Source organism: Acanthochromis polyacanthus, chromosome 21 (genome assembly GCF_021347895.1).
Source record: "Acanthochromis polyacanthus isolate Apoly-LR-REF ecotype Palm Island chromosome 21, KAUST_Apoly_ChrSc, whole genome shotgun sequence".
In the NCBI taxonomy this organism is placed as follows: domain Eukaryota; kingdom Metazoa; phylum Chordata; class Actinopteri; family Pomacentridae; genus Acanthochromis; species Acanthochromis polyacanthus.
In genome coordinates this window covers 23,094,950-23,114,887 of record NC_067133.1, presented here as the reverse complement: position 1 = coordinate 23,114,887, position 19,938 = coordinate 23,094,950, and the positions used below count along the sequence as shown (strand labels likewise).

Below are 19,938 nucleotides of genomic sequence, written 5' to 3'. Positions count from 1 at the left end.
CCCTATGTGGGGAATAGAGAACTTCTGGCGGTGAAGCTGGCGTTGGAGGAGTGGAGACACTGGCTGCAGGGGACAGAACAACCGTTTTTGGTTTGGACGGATCATAAGAATCTCCAGTACCTTCAAACCGCCAAACAACTAAACCCTCGGCAAGCCAGGTGGTCTCTGTTTTTTGACCGGTTCCATTTCACACTGTCTTACCGCCCCGGTTCCAGAAATGTTAAACCGGATGCCCTGTCCCGCATCTATTCAAAGGATGAAGCCCCTAATGTTCCTGAACCCATTCTGTCCTCCTGCCACCTGGCTTGCCTGAGGTGGGAGATTGAGACTACAGTTCGTCAGGCGCAGCAGGACCAACCCGACCCCGGAGGGGGTCCTCCCAATACCTTATTCGTTCCGGATGCCGTCCGAACCAATGTTCTCCAATAGGCCCACTCCAGCCAGTTCTCTTGCCACCCAGGGAATTTCAGGACACTAGCGGTTCTTCGCCGGAGGTTCTGGTGGCCGTCCATGATCCGGGATACTCGTGAGTACATCTCTGCCTGCTCCGTCTGTGCACAGAACAAAACTTCTACACAACCTAGCTCAGATCTTTTGAATCCCTTACCTATCCCTAGACGACCTTGGTCCCACATTGCATTAGACTTTGTCACTGGCCTTCCCCCTTCACAGGGCAACACCACGATCCTGTCTATTATTGACCGTTTTTCTAAGTCCGCCCATTTCATTCCCTTACCTAAGCTTCCTTCGGCCTGAGAGACTGCCGATTTGTCAGTCAGTCATGTTTTTTGTCCTCACGGCATTCCGGTGGACATTGTTTCAGACCGAGGTCCCCAGTTCACTTGTCAAGTTTGGCGATCTTTTTGTTCTGCATTAGGGGCCAAGGTCAGTTTAACTTCTGGATTTCATCCCCAGAGCAACGGCCAGATGGAGCGGCTCAATCAGGAGATGGAGGCCACCCTCCGGTGCATAACATTTAAGAATCCTAGCTCCTGGAGTTCCCATCTCCCCTGGGTGGAGTATGCACACAACACCCTCCCCAACGCCACTACCAGCTTATCGCCTTTTCATTGTGTTCATGGTTACCAGCCCCCCCTTTTTCCCGAGTTAGAGAAAGACATTTCGGTTCCTTCTGTGGCTGTCCATCTTCGTCGATGCGCCACCCTCCTCCGGTCATCTCGTAGTATGCAGGACCAGGCCAACCATTGTAGATCTGTGGCGCCTGTTTACTCCCCTGGTCAGCGGGTCTGGCTTAGAGCTAAAGATCTTTCCCTCCGTGTTCTGTCTAAAAAGTTAGCACCCCATTTTGTTGGTCCATTCATAGTCGATCGTATCATCAATCCTTCTGCCGTCTGTCTAAAATTGCCGCGTTCTATGCGTGTCCATCCCACATTTCATGTTTCTCAGATAAAGCTGGTTCAGGAGAGCCCTTTGGTCCCACCCCCCCGAGCCCCCCCACCCCCCCATATGTTGGATGGCAAACCCATTTATACCGTCTCCCGTCTCCTAGATGTGCGCCGTAGGGGAAAAGGTCTGCAATACCTTGTTGATTGGGAGGGTTATGGTCCAGAGGAGAGGTCATGGGTTCCCCGCAGTCGGATCCTGGATCCGGACCTTGTCAGGGACTTTCACCGTTCCTACCCGGGTCGAGGATTGTGTTGTTTTTTTGTCTGTTCTGTCTCTCTCCTCCTGTCTTTCTCCCTGGCAGCGCGGGGTGGAGTCAGCATCAGCTTGCTCCACTCAGCAATTAGTGTGTCTCCTGATCCAAGCAGCTGAGAGTCATTTGACAACCTACACCTCTGCCATAAAAGTTCCTGCTTCCCCACCCTGCCGGAGCGTAAACTCTACCAGTGCCGTCAGTTCTCTATCCTGTCAAGTGAAGTATTCTCAGTTGTTGATTCTAGTCACTAATTCTTGTCTGTCTCTCCTGTTCCTAGTTGGACTCAGCTGCTTGGATCGAGTTTCTTTTTGATGGACTGTTTGGAGTAACTACGGAGATTGCTGGTTCTGCTCCTGGTCTGATTCAACTGGATCCCTAAAGCCCATCTATTCGAGTACAGTTGGTTGAAGTAGAAACCTGCCCACGAAGAGACTGGCTGAGAGACCTAGCTGCCGACCCACTCTGTTTCCCCCAATCCTGGACTACTCCCAGCCGCTGCACACTCGTCTGTTTCCTGCAGCTCAGAAGACCTGGTTCCCGTTTCCCCTTTCCCCATAGTTCTACCATTAAAACCCGTTAAACTGCTGCCGTTCTCTCTGCGTGTTCTCTGTTGGGTTCAGCTCTAATCTGTTCCTTAACAACAGCAAGGTGCAGTTCTCTTTTTATATATCACAGTTGACATCAGAGTGCAGAGTCAGCCATAATAGGGCCTATGGAGCAAATAGTATTAAAAGGCCTTTCTACAGGGCCCATAAGTAGTATGCTGGCAACACTGCAGCTTGAACCCAGACCTTGTGATCAGAAAGCCAGGGTTTCAACTGCCGTGGCACAACAGTCTCAAATAAAGGCAGGGCACACTCAGCTTCTGAGGAAGCTGGAGCACTCAGAGAAAATCCATGGAAGCAGACCAGAAATATAATTGCAAAATACAGTGAAAATCAAAGACTGATAACATTAAAGAAAAATCAAGATGTTTGATCATCGATATACCAACCATTTCATAACTATGTGATTTGTTTCTCACTTGTGTCAGATCCCTCAGCTCACACTGTGTTTGAATAAATGTTAGGTAACACAGGATTCAGGGCTGTACTTCAGGCTGTTTACTTAGTTTACACATGTAATATTTCCCTAATGTGTGATGTATAGCAAATCTAGGTGAGGGGTATTACAGTTGCAATGACATATGAAACTAAAGTTACTTCCTCACAGTTGAATGTGTTGATGTCTGAGAAATAAAGAGCAAGTAAAGGATAGTTTTTACTCACCTGGCTTGTTCCCTAGTGAGAGGGTAGCTGTCTAAGTCTCAGTGAGGGACTGGTGAAGGCGAAGGGGTCAGTCTCCTAATGCTGACCTTGTTACATGGAGTTTTCCAGGCAACATAATGCTCTTCTGGACTACTGTTTAACAAAAGTCTCACCCCATACGCGTCTGTTTCTCTGTGTCCTTATGCGTTTGTCATCTTATGTCGTCTCTCAACATTTTTCCTCTACATACAAAATAGTGAAACTTCACAGAATATATCAGATATATTTTCTATAGGGAAACAAATAAAGAGTGAAGTCTTCCATTCAGCATACTCTCAGCACAAAGTTCATTCAAAATGCAACAGTGTCAGATACTTGACACTTTACACTCAAGTTACAGACCACATCAGCCAGTCAAAGTAATGTGTTAAAACCTTACACATGCATTGTCAGTAATTGATAAAATACACACAGCAGGGTCCAAAACTGAGACAACAAGGTATGTCTGACGTGCAGCATTCATACAGAGTTTAGAAAAGCATGGAATATGGTTTTAGTAATTTCCAGGTCTTGAAAATTATGAAAAAAGAGGAGTATGGACAATGTTTGCATTTCGAGAATGCATGTTCTGTTTCCTAAAATTCGTAATTTCTGAAAACAAATTGATCATACAAGTACAGTGTATTTCTTGGCAGCCAGCACAGTCAAAATTACCAGTGTGGAACAGAGCAAGTTTGTTGTCATTGAAAGGAAGGCAACAAGTATAGCATGCAACTGAATGCACACTCATAGACAAAGCCGCCTCTATGTCTGTACAGTATAGATTCTGGCCCAAGTGCCTTATAAATAATTTGGACATTTGCAACCAAATAAGTATGAAAGAAAACATAAGCACACAAACACACAGCTGTGAACAAAAGTTTGCATATTTCCTTGTGGAAACTATCTGTAACATAACAGGGTTTCCACTGACTCCTATAATATTTAATTTTCCAAAGTTGAATAACTGAAATGCATGCATCTTTGTCACATAAAGCAATCGTGCATTTTGGTTCTTTGATAAATTTGTTATAGGTTGGAAATTTGACTAAATCTGCTAATGCTATTATTTTATTACATGTCCTTTGGCCATTTTCACCTCAACTAAGAGCTTTTGGTAGCCTTCAGTAAGACTTCTGGCAATTCAGAGATTCAAGCACAAGACAACAGAGACACAGGAGACAGGCATATGGAGTAAAATAGCATTTATTTACAAACCTCTATAAAAACTACAACAGAAAATGTTACTAGAAACTGTAGAAATGGAAGCAGTTGCACCATAGATATACTAGATGCCTCGCCAGCCAATGAGCGATGCGTCAGTGCGCCGCCATCTGGGAACGGGAGCAAGCGGGAGTAAACAAACCAGCGATAAGCGTGTTTATCACACACCGATTGCCAAAAAGCTCAAAATGCCACAGTCTTGTGCAGCCTGGGGCTGCACAATACAACGCAACCCAAACACAAGGGCACAAGGAATCACATTTCACAAGTGAGTATGTCCTTTCCATTGAACTTTTCAGAGATTTCACCAGTTATTGTAGCAGAAACCCATGGTATGATACCAAGACGTTGTCAGTCTGTCACTTCTTGATGTGGCTATATCTTTGGAGAAGTGCACACAGACAGGGGAGCCACCAGGGAGTTTGGGCCCCATGAAAAGAAATTTTACCGGGCCCCTGTAGCGCCGGACATAAGGCTGGCGAAAATATTTTGTGCTGTTTACATAAAACTGTGCATTTTAATGATATTTTTGACTATTATTTCCCATATTTGTGAAAAGGACAATGTGACAGTTACTTGGTAGGGGAAGCATTGAACACTCCGAATACTCTGAATACAATGTTTCATTTATTTACTGCAAGATTGATTCTCATTCTTCAGCATAAAATTTCCCCAAATTAATTTACATACCTGAATAATACAAAACTTGAACATAAAATAACCTCTTCCATTAAATAAATTGCAATTATCATCTGTGAAGAAACAGATAAAATAAAAAATAAACTGGCCCTTGGTCAACCTTTCTAACCAAGAGCCCAACGCCGAGCCTTCTCAGCAGCAAAATCATTGATCAGGTCTTTGAAGTCTAGCTTTCTAGCCAACTGACTTTCGATGGACAGCATGGCAAGACTGCAGAACCTTTCCTGTGACATTTTGGACCTAAAGTAGTTTTTTTAAAATCATTTTTAGCTTGCTGAAAGCTCTCTCACCACCTGCAACACTAACTGGCAGTGTGCAAAATATATGCAAAGCAATACACACTTCTCCAAAGATGCTTTGCAGCTGCAGCTTACAAATAGCATTCGGGAGTTCAAGAGGGGACAAGTTAGGGAGGAAACTGGAAGCGTATACACTGTTAAGGTGTCTTCATTTTCAAAATCAGGTGTAAGATCACCAGAATACTTTGTGATCAATGGTTGGCACAGAGAAGAGATTTTGTCCTCACTAATCTGCCCAACTTTCAGAACAGCAGAAAATGCATTCACAATATTTGCTGTGGTCTGGAACCTAGTTCCCAAGTCACTTATGATACTGTCCATAGCAGTAAAAAACACGGTGTTCCGAAACACAGTTTCTGCACTCTCCTGAGACCTCTCCTCTCATCATGGAATCTTCGCCTTTTCTTCTGGTGGCTGCAGTTGCTCACCTCCTTCCTCAGTTGTGGGTACTGGGGCTTGTTCAGGGGTAGGGGGCTCAAAGGCCTCATAGACACCAGCTGCTGTTGCTGCTGCACTTGACGTGTCTGTTCAAACATGCATCATTTTTACACGGGGGGAGGGGGGGGGTGATTAAATATGGGCAGCTTGCTAAATGTGAACAGTGAAATATAAAATTCCAGAGTTTTCTTCAAAAATATGAGCTAATATGGGGAGAAAAGTGAGCTAGCTTAAAAATCACAAAGTTAAGATAGAGTAGAAATAACAACAGGCTAATGTTCCAGAACTTTCCACCACATGAACCAAACCCACCTTGTTTTTTGAAAAACTGGGTAACATATTGCCGGCCCTTGGCCTCTCTCTCCTGCCTTATCTTTTTTTTCTTTTCGTTTCTCACTACCTGACTTCTGAGGCATACTGTCGTCACCCTACTCAGTCTGACTGAAGCACCGCGGCGTGCAGCAGTTCAGTGGATTCTGTAGGACTGAACCATTTTACATAAAAAGGGAGGGGGGGGGGCTTGAGAAATGTTTCCAAAACAAATAAACTTAGTGTTACCAGCACATTGTAAATAATATTATTTGTGATTATAAATTAACAAGCTAGTGCCATATTCATTTTGTCAGTATTATAATTTTATCAGGGGCCTTTCTGGGCCCCTGTTAATGATGGGCCCCGAGAATCCTTCCCCTTTTTCCCCCCTTTTCGGCGCCCCTGCACACAGAGATGGCAAATTGGGTTTCAGAAATAAACTCATACTGAACTTAGAAAAGGATATATTGTTTTTGATGAGCAGTTAATGAAATCAATATTATATCTAGCTTTTTTTCATGCACGCATGGAACACAAGTAAATTGAAGAATTTAGGCATGGTTCCAACTTTGTGCCAGCTTTGAAAATTCTTTAGTAGTAAAGCACTGAAAATGAGAAAAATAGAAAAACCCTCAAAATTTTTATTAACTTAATATTAACCTTCAACGTAATTTCAAGATAATTGTTCAAAGATGTTAATCCCATATGGAAATGCGGCACAAAAAAGGAATAATCAGTAGACTAAATAAATAAAACTTAGAAGCTGCTTATCATGGTGATCAGAGAAACCTGACATCACAACAGGTCAACAGAACAAACAGTTGCAGGAAAAGGGTCCCTAAAACTTGTTGTGCCGATTGACACCATCTCTTTGGGAGTGTAATCAAAAGACGACCTCGTAAGCTTTCAAATGAGCCATACCATGTCGAAATCTATGCATTACAAGGTAAGTTATGAGCGGAAAACTGTGTCTGTGTAATGGTTTCGCATATACCAGACGGTTGTTTACAACTTCACTCCCGCTCCAAGATGGCGGCGCACTGACGCATCACCAGCCTATGCTGGACAGTGGCGTGAGGCATCTAGTATATCTATGGTTGCCACAACCGAAACAGACCCCTGTGGGACAGACGGAAAAACTGAATACCAGACTCCAGTTGGAAAATAAGCAAAAGAAAAGAGCTACGGAGCTTGGACAGTCACAAACAAAACACTACACTGCATGAAAATCCAGATTATAGGCCCTGTGAATTGCCAAAAACCTACCAAGTTCCCGGCAGTTATCAGCGGTTCACAGGCGGTTATCTCTAAGTTTGCAGGTGCCGTAAATTGTCGTAAACGGACCCTGTCGGGTAGGGAGATGGGTGTGTGGGGCAAGAGGGAGAGTGAGACTTTACATCTAGGGCATGGCAGAGGTGTGAAAAACTAATTAGCATCTGGCCTGCCTGTATAGCATTACTCAGAACACCCACTGGATGAAGTGAGACATGGCAACAAAAAAACCGTGTCAAGATTGGTTGAAAGATCTGCTGCTATTGGTCCCCCCACCATCACCACCCCGTCACACACATAACAACAATAATGATGATGATTATTATTATTACTATTGTTAATATTTTAATAAATGTGTATAATTAGTTACCCTACGAACTTGTTAACCAATGGGCTATCCTACAATCAATTACATTAATTTAATGGGAGGGAAAAAATATTTGAAAAGATATGCTGGCAAATAAGGGTTTTACTGAATACTATAGCTGCAGTAGCTCTCAAAATGAAATTAAAACAAGATGCTCAAAATGTTCTTAAATACATTTTTAATTATACACACACACACACACTGTATTGCCAAAAGTATTCACTCATTCATCCAAATAATCAGAATCAGGTGTTCCAATCACTTCCATGGTCACAGGTGTATAACATCAAGCACCTAGGCATACAGACTGCTTTTACAAACATTTGTGAAAGAATGGGTCGCTCTCAGGAGCGCAGTGAATTCCAGCATGGAACTGTGATAGGATGCCACCTGTGCAACATTTCCTTGCTCCTAAATATTTCACAGTCAACTGTCAGCTGTATTATAATTAAGTGGAAGTGTGTGGGAACGACAGCAACTCAGCCACCAAGTAGTAGGCTACGTAAACTGACAGAGCGGGGTCAGCGGATGCTGAGGCGCATAGTGCGAAGAGGTTGCCAACTTTCTGCAGAGTCAATCACTACAGACCTTCAAACTTCATGTGGCCTTCAGATTAGGTAGTGTCTACAGATACGGACCCGTACCCGTAGCCTGTGGTCTATGGATACGGCACTTTCCCTTATCATAAATATTAATGAGACGGACATGAATATTAATGAGTCGGCTGATGAACGCGCTTTGTGATTGGCTGGTAATCCGACGCACATAAATATTAATGAGTCGGCTTGGTAATCCGCGTGATGAAGGCGCTTCCGTGATTCGAGGTGAATCTGCGTGCCGAGCCTGTCATGTCAGTCATCTGCTGTTCTCTTTTCTATCATGCATAATGTCTTATAAATATCATTATCTGACTTTTTCACGGACAGCGATTTGGGGGTTGAAATCAGCACTACTATTAAAAATAGCAAAACTTCTAATAAAGCAAAAACAGCAAACAAAACAAATGGCGGAACTAACAGCCAGCAAACTACAAGTATTTTTTTACCTTCAAAAGTAGCGACAGACTATTACATATTAACAACCTAAACAAAACCCTGACGTATTTTCTGCGTCTGTCAACATAGACACTGCACGTCAGTCACTTTAATGTTGGCGGACTGTTGAATGGCTAAGTTACATAACCACAAACAAATCTCACAATATCACAGTAAATCGAGTTTGTGGGTTTTTTAAAATTCATGCCGAATTAGAGAACTGCTCCTCACCATTCACGAGTTTTTGTTTCATATTCGACATCCTTAATTTTATCTTGTAAATTAGCGTCCGAAATTAAATGGGAACATTTGCAATGGAGTTCATCAGCCGCTTCCACCACTGAACGCGGTAAACTAATTAATAGGAACTGGACTTCAAACAATTTAAACACGGCGTCTAAAAGCGTAAAAACTGCAATGTCTAAAGTGTGAGAGGAGATGGTGTATTTTTGGTTAAATTATACAATGTTCGCTGTCAAAGTCATTCATATAAACTGCCTGTAATGTGCAGCAAATAGTAGTTAACCGGCGCCAGCTATTCAGTGACCTTAACGGGTCCGTACCTCTAGTACAGATGCTACGGGTACGGGTCCGTACCTCTAGTACAGATGCTACAGGTACGGGTCCGTACCTGTAGCATCAACCTTCAGATTAGCTCAAGAACAGTGTGCAGAGACCTTCATAGAATAGGTTTCCATGGCCGAGCAGCTGTATCCAAGCCATACATCACCAAGTGCAATGCAAAGCGTTGCACTGCATGAAAAGCCAGATTGTCGACCATGTGAATTCCGGAAAACCTACCTAGTTCCCCACAGTTCTCGGCTGTTCCCAGGCTGTGAACAGCCAGTCAGCAGGGGCTGAGAACGGCCTTAATCGGCCTTAAACAGAACATGTTTGTGGGGTAGGGGGGTGGGTGTGTGGGGCAAGGGGTAGTATCAAACATGTTCTGTTCTGATACTTCACACCTAGGGCAAGGCAGAGGTGTGAAAACTAATTAGAATCTAGCCTGCCTGTCTCCCGTGACTTAGGACACCGATTGGATGAAACAAGACATGGCTGCAGAAAAATACTGTGTCATGATTGGTTGATACATCTGTTGCTATTGGTCAACCTCTGGGCCATGAAATCCCTCCCCCCATCCCCCATCTCCTCACCCCCACTCATAATAATAATAATTATTATTATTATTATTAACACTTTAATAAATACGGGTCATGTAAAGTGTAAAAATTTGTTTGTCCCAGGCAGACGAGCGGTGGCATGTGTTAGCCGACCAGTAAGTGGGGGAGACCGGGGGAGAGCAGCCGGCGGACCCGCAGAGTTACAAATGACAGCTCCGGTGGCTTGGTGCTTTCCGGGTTTTTTTTGTTTTTTTTGGGCGCGGACCAGTGAGGCGGCAATTTCGGCAAAATTGTAGTGAGGCGGTGGCCTATACCAGCGAGGCGGCCCGCCTCGTCGGTCATATAGGAGGGGAAACACTGAAATATCAGGCTATAAGGACGTCAACCCAGAATTTCAGATCACACGTCAGCTGGTCTTACTTGGTTGAAGAATGGGCCGCTCAGAGGTTCGGCTGGGACAACGTTGCCTTGAGAGGAACTTAACTGCACGCCTTGGTGGATTCTCCAGCCATGCAGTCTGTGGCTGGGAAGCGTCTCGGCGTCCTGCCTTCTGATAGTTGTTGAGCGCCGCTGGTCCAATTCGACTCAGCACGAGTGGATCTCAGCAGATGGTGGAGAAAGAGCTGGAACAGTCCGTGTTCATCTGGGTTGACCTTGCCAAAATAACTTGATAAAAACTGCAGGCTCCAGTTCTATTTTGCCGGTCAGTTTGACTGGGGAACAGATAGGTGAAGGAGCCGCTGCAAACTGCCGAAACCGTGAAACAGGATCGAACTGGTTCTTGATTAAAAAAAAATCGCCGGTAAGCAAAATTGAGCTCTGTTTGTTGAGGTAGTGAGCGAAGATATCTATTCTTTGATTAAAGGAAAAATGATGACGAGTCGTGGTTAACAGAGGCCCGCTCTGTAACCAGGATAAGTTTCAGAGTGAAGGAAAAAAAGAAGAAGAAGAGGCGCCAAGAAGAAGAATCGCTCGGACGCAGTTTCTGGTAGCGAGTTAGAAGGGGAGAGAGAGCTAACAATTGTAAAATGGCTGTTTATATACCTTTACGTCTAAAGAAGGCGGAGGGCTGAAGGTTTTGGGCGCGACTTCCTTTGAATCTGGATGCCTCCCCCTTTGGGCTCTGGGAGAGGAGAGATGAGACCTAATCAAATAGTGGATTAAATATATTAAAATGCGCAAAAAGAACGGTCTGTTTACTTTCCTATGATCCTTAAACCATACTTTAAACAGTCGAAGATAACATATTACTGAATATACAAGCTAATCTAAAAATATATGAGTTATTAGTTCCTAATTATATGTTTGTGGGCTTTATCTATTATTATGTGTATCACAGTGAAAACAGGGTAATATGACAAACATGTAGTGACAAATAGAACAGTTTTCCATGTTTTTCAACCTGTATAAAGCAAAGTTTTATGGTTAATTCAGTGAAATCCTTGATAATGTCATGGTATTTCTACGTCAAGAGGGGGCAATGTTGAGCTGTGGAAGAAAAAATGAATTAACCAAACATCCTGTATTTTCCGAAATACTGAAGCTAGAAAAACGAGAGTTGATTCAAAATCCATCCATCCATCCATCCTCTATGCACCGCTTTATCCTCATTAGGGTCGTGGGGGGTGCTGGAGCCTATCCAGGGGACACCCTGGACAGGTCACCAGTCTGTCGCAGGGCTACATATACAGACGAACAATCACACCGACGGGCAATTTAGAGTACTCAATTAACCTCAGCATATTTTTGGACTGTGGGAGGAAGCCGGAGTGCCCGGAGAAAACCCACGCATGCTCAGGGACAACATGCAAACTCCATGCAGAAAGATCCCAGGCCCACCCCAGGATTCGAACCAGGGATCTTCTTGCTGCAAGGCAAAAGTGCTAACCACTACGCCGCTGAGCAGCCCTTGATTCAAAATGCGTAACAAATTCTTATTATGACATTGGCAATCCCAAGATCCCAACGTATATTTCAGAAACATGAGTTTGAAGTAAAGCTCTGTAACTGAACAGGGAGAGTCTTTCTGCAGCCTCTCAGGGGTGAGGAAGAGGTCACTAAAATATTTATGACTCTTATCTGATGGAGAGAACCAGAGACAGAGCGGAGGGTCAGCAAGGGGGCTTTCAGTTCAAAGCATTCTAACCAAAGGTGAGAAACAGTCTTACAATGGTGATTCTAAGGTGTGAAAGTTCTGTGAAACTACAGTTCTCTGCTTTACATGCAGGGGACCTGAGTGTCCTTCCTGTGAATGGTTATAATAGAAATCCATGGGTCTTTGTTTGCAGAAAGAAGGTTATCTTAACCAGGGTCAGAGGTCATCATAACGAATTTATGAGGTCTCTGGGAGATGTCTCTGGTGGATGGTACAGGGTTCTCTGGCCATAAAAATCCTCTTTGGAGCACTGTAGCTCTCTGAGGAGAGAGAGCTTGTCTTTATCTGTGAAGTGAGATCACCCCAGGAATTTCCAGGCCTCTTTAATGTGGATTTCGCCTACAAAACTAATACTTCTTACACTCTTTCTTCTCTGGTGACTCTGGGCAGAAGACTTCATGGCCTCTGCCTGATCCGCCAGTAGTTCCTCCGTAGAGTTTCAAAATGTGTTTTACAAGCAGCTGGAAAACAGTTAAATGAAGTCGTTATTACCTTAATTATTATTATTTCCTGCTGTTTTCAGTTTATGTTAGCTTTTGTTGCTGTTGATAAAGTCAGATAACTTGGAAAAATTTTATACAGGATACTTACATAGAAAGACGTCTGTCTCCACATCTTCCACATCTGAACTTGCAGCCAAAGTTTTAACTAAATATGTCCTGACTGCCTCATTGTGAGGCGAGCCCAGTCTGTGAAAATAAATCAGAACAATCATTTACTACTCACAGCAGAATAACGGTAGAGTCAGCTGTAAAGTCATTTAAAACAGTTTTAAATTAGCAGACACAATTTGAATGAATGAATACATGCATGGTTTACAATCTACAGTACAACAATTGTGTGCATTCAGCTCACAAAGAATTATTATTCATGCTTACAGTAAACATTATTTCTCACAAAAAAGAAAAGAAAAGAAAAAAGAATAAACAGTCTCACCCGTGTTCCTAAAACTACAAAACGGCAAAAAAAAAAGAAGTCACGTTTGTGAACAAAGATGGAGGACGACATGATATCACTGCTTAACGTTACCAATTCAGAAAATTGTGCCAAAACTCACTAAAAAATATCTTACAAATGGAATATATCCTAACCACAATTTTAGGACTGTGCTCTCCTCTTTTCCGCTGAATTTCCTCGCTGCTGGAGAACGTGTTTATTTGGGCTTCCATGGCGGACATCCTCTCCTGCAGCTCAGACACCGCTCCAGCTTCTGCTCCAGCTTCTCCTCCAGCGGTGCTCTCTGGCAGACAGCCCGCTGATAATGCTCAACAGTTTCTTCTCAGTGTCTGTTGCAGGTCTGACTGGAACCAGGCGGTCATGTGCAGGCTGTTCCATGCGAGGAGTCTGTAGTGAGTCGGACTGGGATACTGGGCTGCCATTGTAGAAATTCACATAACAAAGACTACTTCTTTGTCCGTTCATGTATCGCACGGTTCTTGTGAGACGATGCATATGATTGGACGAGCAACTCTAACGTGATGACGTCAGTGATGTAGCATTTCTGAAAGTAGCAGACTTCTCCAGGCCAACAGATTTTCTCTGTGCCTGCAAGATGAGCTTCTTTGATCAAGAGAAGAAAAGGCTTTGCTCCTTACAGTGATGTGGCTGTCCAGCCCGGTCTCACGGGGATTCGTGAAACTGTCACGTCAGTTTTTGTTTCGGTTTCGTGCGCACCAACACGATGTCGTCATGTTTTTCGTGCCGCTCACCACGAGCGAAACCCGCTGTGGTAATCACATCTGAAAGTGGTTTATACCGGCGGATTCATGACGATCTAAGCTGTCCATCGGCGTTTGCGGCCGCCGCTGCGGCCGCCGGACATTCTTTAAATTCCTATGCAAATTCGGCGGATTCATGACGATTTAAGCTGTCCATCGGCGTTTGCGGCCGCCGCCGCGGCCGCCATTGCAGCCACCAGACATCCAGCCACAGCAGCGGCCGCAGCGGCGGCCGCAAACGCCGATGGACAGCTTAAATCGTCATGAATCCGCCGGTATAAACCACTTTCAGATGTGATTACCACAGCGGGTTTCGCTCGTGGTGAGCGGCATGAAAAACATGACGACATCGTGTTGGTGCGCACGAAACCGAAACAAAAACTGACGTGACAGTTTCACGAATCCCCGTGAGACCGTGTTGGGCTGTCATATCATCTTGGATGAGCTTGATCTACACTACCAGTCAAATGTTTGGACACACCTTCTCATTCGGTACATATATACATCTGAAATTATGTTGTAAATAAAAGAAGTGTTAATATTCAGTATTAATCTACAATGTAGAAACAATACAAATAAACTAAAAAACATTGAATGGGAAGGTGTGTCCAAACTTTAGTCTGGTAGTGTGCATGCAATGTTGACAATGTATCATCAGATGTACCCTGAACACTGTAACTACAGTTGATCATTTTCCCATTTCATGCAAACTTGTAACATATTTAAATGATGGATCTAGAGCAGAAAGGTCAGCATATGTATATGCTGGGTGGTGTGTTTTAAGGAATCCATCCTTGAACCTCTGACAGAACCACAACCAGCCATTATAAAGCAGTTCATAGCTATTAATGTCAGGTCAGAGAGTACTATATATAGACATGTAATTGCAGGAGTTTCCAGGCTTCATCCCCATCCCAACAGACATTTTTATGGAAAGTCAGTAGAAATTTGGAAATTGAGGGAAACAGACACCTCATATTATCATTTCTCCCTGTTGAGGACATTGCTGGCAGATGTGTGATAAACACATCCACTGTACAGTTAAGCAACACGAGAAAAGGTGACTGTAATCATGCTGCTCTGCATGGTGTTTGAGATGTAGGATTTTGACAATGTTAAGTGCCAGTGATGTGCATTTTACTTTTATAAAAGCTGCATGAACCCTGATTCAAATGAAGTATAAACTGTATAGTTTTGTTTGTGGAGGGTCCTTTTTCTCTAAAAACCATTGCAAGTGTGAAAAGTCAAGCCCCACCCCCAACACCCTACCTTACACCCTCCACACTCACCAAACCTCCCACCGCAGACACACACCCACCACTCTGATTTGCATTTGTACAGCTCACAGCATTTTCAGTGACAGTGGAAAGCTCCCCCGGGAGATCAGCCGTCCATGTCAATTCCTGGCAATTCTCAGTAGTTTTTTGTGCTTCCTGCAAATTGCTGTTTACTGCCGTTAACTTGAAATTCCACGGAAATTTTCAGTGCCGTTAACTGATGATGACTTTCTGATGGCGCCGACGCAAGTGGCAGCCTCACCAGCAGCAGCTCAGTGTGCTCTTATTCTTTACTTCTGTTTTCTACTGGAACGTATTATTCTATCCTATGGATATGGTCTACTCTATGCCAAGACTCACTTATTCGAGGAACTTTTTACTCACTCTGAGAGCAAAGTCTCACATCGGTGTGGTTCCCTGCTTACCTGTGGACGTTAGGAAGCCGTACCGGGGCTGCAGAGCCGGCGCTAAGCTAAAAGCTAAGCGGCTAGCTAAGAAGTGGAGATTCAAGCCTCCGGTGCCTTCAATGATCATGGGAAACGTCAACTCACTATCAAACAAGATCGACGAACTGGCTGCGCTGACAAAGAACCTAAAGACCTTCAGGGAGTGCAGTTTACTGTGTTTTTCTGAGACGTGGCTTACAGATAGCATACCAGATGCTAACGTGGAGCTACTGGACTTCAGCACAGTCAGAGCGGACAGAGACACCAGAGCCTGTGGAAAGCGCAAAGGAGGAGGACTCGCACTGTATGTGAACAAACGGTGGTGCAATCCTGGGCATGTGAACATTAAAATCTCCATCTGCTGCAGGGATATTGAACTCATGACTATGAGCTTACGTCCCTACTATCTGCCCAGGGAGTTTAGCCACGCCATTGTACTCATTGTTTACATTCCCCCGCAAGCCGAAGCAGAGGCTGCGTGTGATGTCATCCACAACGCTGTAGCTAAACTTCAAACACAGCATCCTGAAGCCCTTGTGCTAATCTCTGGAGACTTTAACCATGTCACCTTGGACAATACACTGGCTGCTTTCCACCAGTATGTGGAATGTAACACCAGGGGGAGGAGGACTTTAGACCTGATGTACACACGTGGACAAAATTGTTGGTACCCCTCAGTTAAAGAAGGAAAAACCCACAATTCTCACTGAAATCACTTGAAACTCACAAAAGTAACAATAAATAAAAATTTATTGAAAATTAAATAATCAAAATCAGCCATCACTTTTGAATTGTTGATTAACATAATTATTTAAAAAAACAAACTAATGAAATAGGGCTGGACAAAAATGATGGTACCCATAACTTAATATTTTGTTGCACAACCTTTTGAGGCAATCACTGCAATTAAACGATTTCTGTATTTGTCAATGAGCGTTCTGCAGCTGTCAACAGGTATTTTGGCCCACTCCTCATGAGCAAACAGCTCCAGTTGTCTCAGGTTTGATGGGTGTCTTCTCCAAATGGCATGTTTCAGCTCCTTCCACATATGTTCAATGGGATTCAGATCTGGGCTCATAGAAGGCCACTTTAGAATAGTCCAACGCTTTTCTCTCAGCCATTCTTGGGTGTTTTTGGCTGTGTGTTTTGGATCGTTGTCCTGTTGGAAGACCCATGACCTGCGACTGAGACCAAGCTTTCTGACACTAGGCAGCACATTTCTCTCCAGAATGCCTTGATAGTCTTCAGATTTCATCGTACCTTGCACACTTTCAAGACACCCTGTGCCAGATGCAGCAAAGCAGCCCCAAAACATTACTGAGCCTCCTCCATGTTTCACCGTAGGGACAGTGTTCTTTTCTTCGTATGCTTGCTTTTTGAGTCTATGAACATAGAGTTGATGTGCCTTACCAAAAAGCTCCAGTTTGGTCTCATCTGTCCAAAGGACATTCTCCCAGAAGCTTTGTGGCTTGTCAACATGCATTTTTGCAAATTCCAGTCTCGCTTTTTTATGAGTTTTTTTCAGCAGTGGTGTCCTCCTTGGTCGTCTCCCATGAAGTCCACTTTGGCTCAAACAACGACGAATGGTGCGATCTGACACTGATGTACCTTGGCCTTGGAGTTCACCTTTAATTTCTTTGGAGGTTGCTCTGGGCTCTTTGGATACAATTCCAACGATCCGTCTCTTCAATTTGTCATCAATTTTCCTCTTGCGGCCACGTCCAGGGAGGTTGGCTACTGTCCCGTGGGTCTTGAACTTCTGAATAATATGAGCCACTGTTGTCACAGGAACTTCAAGCTGTTTAGAGATGGTCTTATAGCCTTTACCTTTAAGATGTTTGTCTATCATTTTTTTTCGGATGTCCTGGGACAATTCTCTCCTTCGCTTTCTGTTGTCCATGTTCAGTGTGGTACACACCTTTTCACCAAACAGCAGGGTGACTACTTGTCTCCCTTTAAATAGGCAGACTGACTGATTATGAGTTTGGAAACACCTGTGATGTCAATTAAATGACACACCTGAGTTAATCATGTCACTCTGGTCAAATAGTTTTCAATCTTTTATAGAGGTACCATCATTTTTGTCCAGGCCTGTTTCATTAGTTTGTTTTTTTAAATAATTATGTTAATCAACAATTCAAAAGTAATGGCTGTTTTTGATTATTTAATTTTCAATAAATTTTTATTTATTGTTACTTTTGTGAGTTTCAAGTGATTTCAGTGAGAATTGTGGGTTTTTCCTTCTTTAACTGAGGGGTACCAACAATTTTGTCCACGTGTGTACATAGCACAGGTTTATCGCTTGAAGTTAAGTCATTTGCTGTGAGTTTTTGAGGTGCAGTGGGTTAGCAAAATACATACTGAATGCTGTGGCAAAGGCCTCATCAAGGCATGTGCACTCGCACACATCTACTCCTTCCATTTTCATCACACCGAGTTCTCTGGTCAAGGCCACTTTCCAGTCTTCATCTTTGTTCAGTCAAGTGACCCTGTGGATTTTCTGGCTTAAAACATTTTAAAAATGTAGGATAGCCTAAGTAAACAATTATTACCTGCCTCCTTGTTTCTTTTTAACTCAAAATTCATGCATTTAAGGGTATATCTTAAATAACTTTATAGAGCTAAGTCGAGGCCAAAAGTGTTGCCTGTAATTATTTTCTTAAAAAATATATCTAAATACATATATATATATATATATATATATATATATATATATATATATATATATATATATTTAAATGTGATGTGACTTTTTTTCACATGCATGTTATATTTTTGGTTTTAGATACTAATGTTATTGCGTGAGGGTGCAGCCTTGACTGAGAGGGACGTGGAAGTGTGATTGATAGCAGAGCAAAGCATCCTCAAATGATGTTGCTTTCTGGAAACGTGGGTACTTTGATAGATTGTGACTCAACACTTTCTATGCACTTATTCTCTGGTTACCTATAAATAAAGTGATGCCAAGGAACCCAATTCCTTTTACAAGCAATTCTAGAAAACTCTTGGTAAGTGTGGATTTAGAACAACTGGAAAATATGCCAGATTGCTGTGTTCAACACTCATACCTTAAAAAAACGATGTGTTCCAATCTGGACACAGACCCAATAAAACATCTTCTGAATGACCCTACATGTCAAAAGTTACACAGCATTATGATATTAAGGATATTTTCCACTCCATTTTATCTATACAGAGCATTTCTTGATGCATGCCTGAACCTGCAGGCATATTTTCCAGTTTTAATGTATCAGTAAATACCAGGAGTTGTCTAGAATTGCTTGTGTTGAGTTCTGTCCAAAGTACCCACGTTTCTCAAAAGGCAATTTCATTTGAGGATACTTTGCTGTGCTGTTATTCAAGATCCCACACACTAATCAGTCAAGGCCACCACCCCACAGCCAGAAGTTTGGGGAAAAAAAGGAAAGGAAGGAAAGATGAATTTTAAGGTAAAATGCCAATCTAAAAATAATCATCCTGCCACTGAAAAAAATTACACAACACGTTAAAATATATTTCAGAGTAAAACGTAAAAGCCAAATATTTTATGAAAAAACATACAGAGCTCAAACAAACATTTTATCTGTAAAAAATTCACTTTTTTATATTCAATTTAATGCATTTAAATCCAAGATCAAACATTGAAATTACAGGTCAAATTTATTTTTTAATCTTTTTTTTTTTAAATTACAACACTTTTGGCCTGAATATAACTGAATTTTAATTACCAATGGAAGTCCATGCTAGTCCTTTCACATAGTTGGTAATATGTATGTAGTACTGACAAGCAAAACATGAAAAAGTTCGTAAATTTAACCCTCTTATATGAATGTACATGGGTATGCACAATGTGAATGCACTGGTAGGACAGCTGTGAGGGGATGCAGTTTCCAATAAAATCGAGATATACTGGATATTAAATGTCTCTCCCTTTAAGATAATTTTTAATTTAAAAGTTTTGCATCACACCCAGATTAAAAGTTCTTACTCATTTATTTGGCCCTAAATCCATATTAACATGCAGGGGGCATACATACAGTATACACACAGCATATGTTTTCGGAGGATAAAGTGCTCTGATGCACCTTGGATGGATACTGGACTTACAATATCTGAAGAACTGTGGCATATTTCGGTTTGATTAGTGACACACACTATTCTGAATGGCCACACATTGTCATCCTAATTATATATATATATATATATATATATATATATATATATATGGCCAGAGCAGCCACCATGAACCCCAACAGTTCATGGTGGCTGCTCTGATGGTCACATGTCCTGTTCCTGAGCAGTTTCAGAGCGTCCACAGTTGCCAAATAGCCACTTCAATGGTTTCCAACTTGCAGTGACGCGCAGTGCCCCCTGGGGACACCCCCACATCAACCCAACGCAGGAGTGTAGTCTGGAGAGCAAAGTGCAGTAGATTTCATGAATTTCTTTAATTTGTTTGTAATTACTTAATCGCAAAACTTACTCCAAGTCGTTTTTTTTATAATTAAAACTTTATTGGACATTTGAGCAAGCAATGTCGCATCAGTCTATAAACCTCCAGGTCTGTTCTACATTTTTATGAGGTTTAAGAAAGAAAGAAAATAATAATAACAAAACTAAAGCAAAAATA

The 19,938-nt window shown here is 42.6% G+C and overlaps 1 protein-coding gene and 1 long non-coding RNA gene across 2 annotated transcripts in view; one reads left to right on the top strand and one right to left on the bottom strand.

The window, feature by feature from the left end:
* The window catches only part of nbr1b (NBR1 autophagy cargo receptor b), a 609,335-nt gene that overhangs the window by 484,578 nt on the left and 104,819 nt on the right, over nt 1–19,938 (top strand). The window lies entirely within an intron of this gene.
* LOC127531626 (uncharacterized) lies at nt 11,456–12,649 on the bottom strand. Its single transcript, XR_007938759.1, has 2 exons — nt 12,459–12,649; nt 11,456–12,328 (listed from the first exon to the last, which is right to left on the bottom strand). It is a non-coding gene; the product is annotated as an uncharacterized LOC127531626 (long non-coding RNA).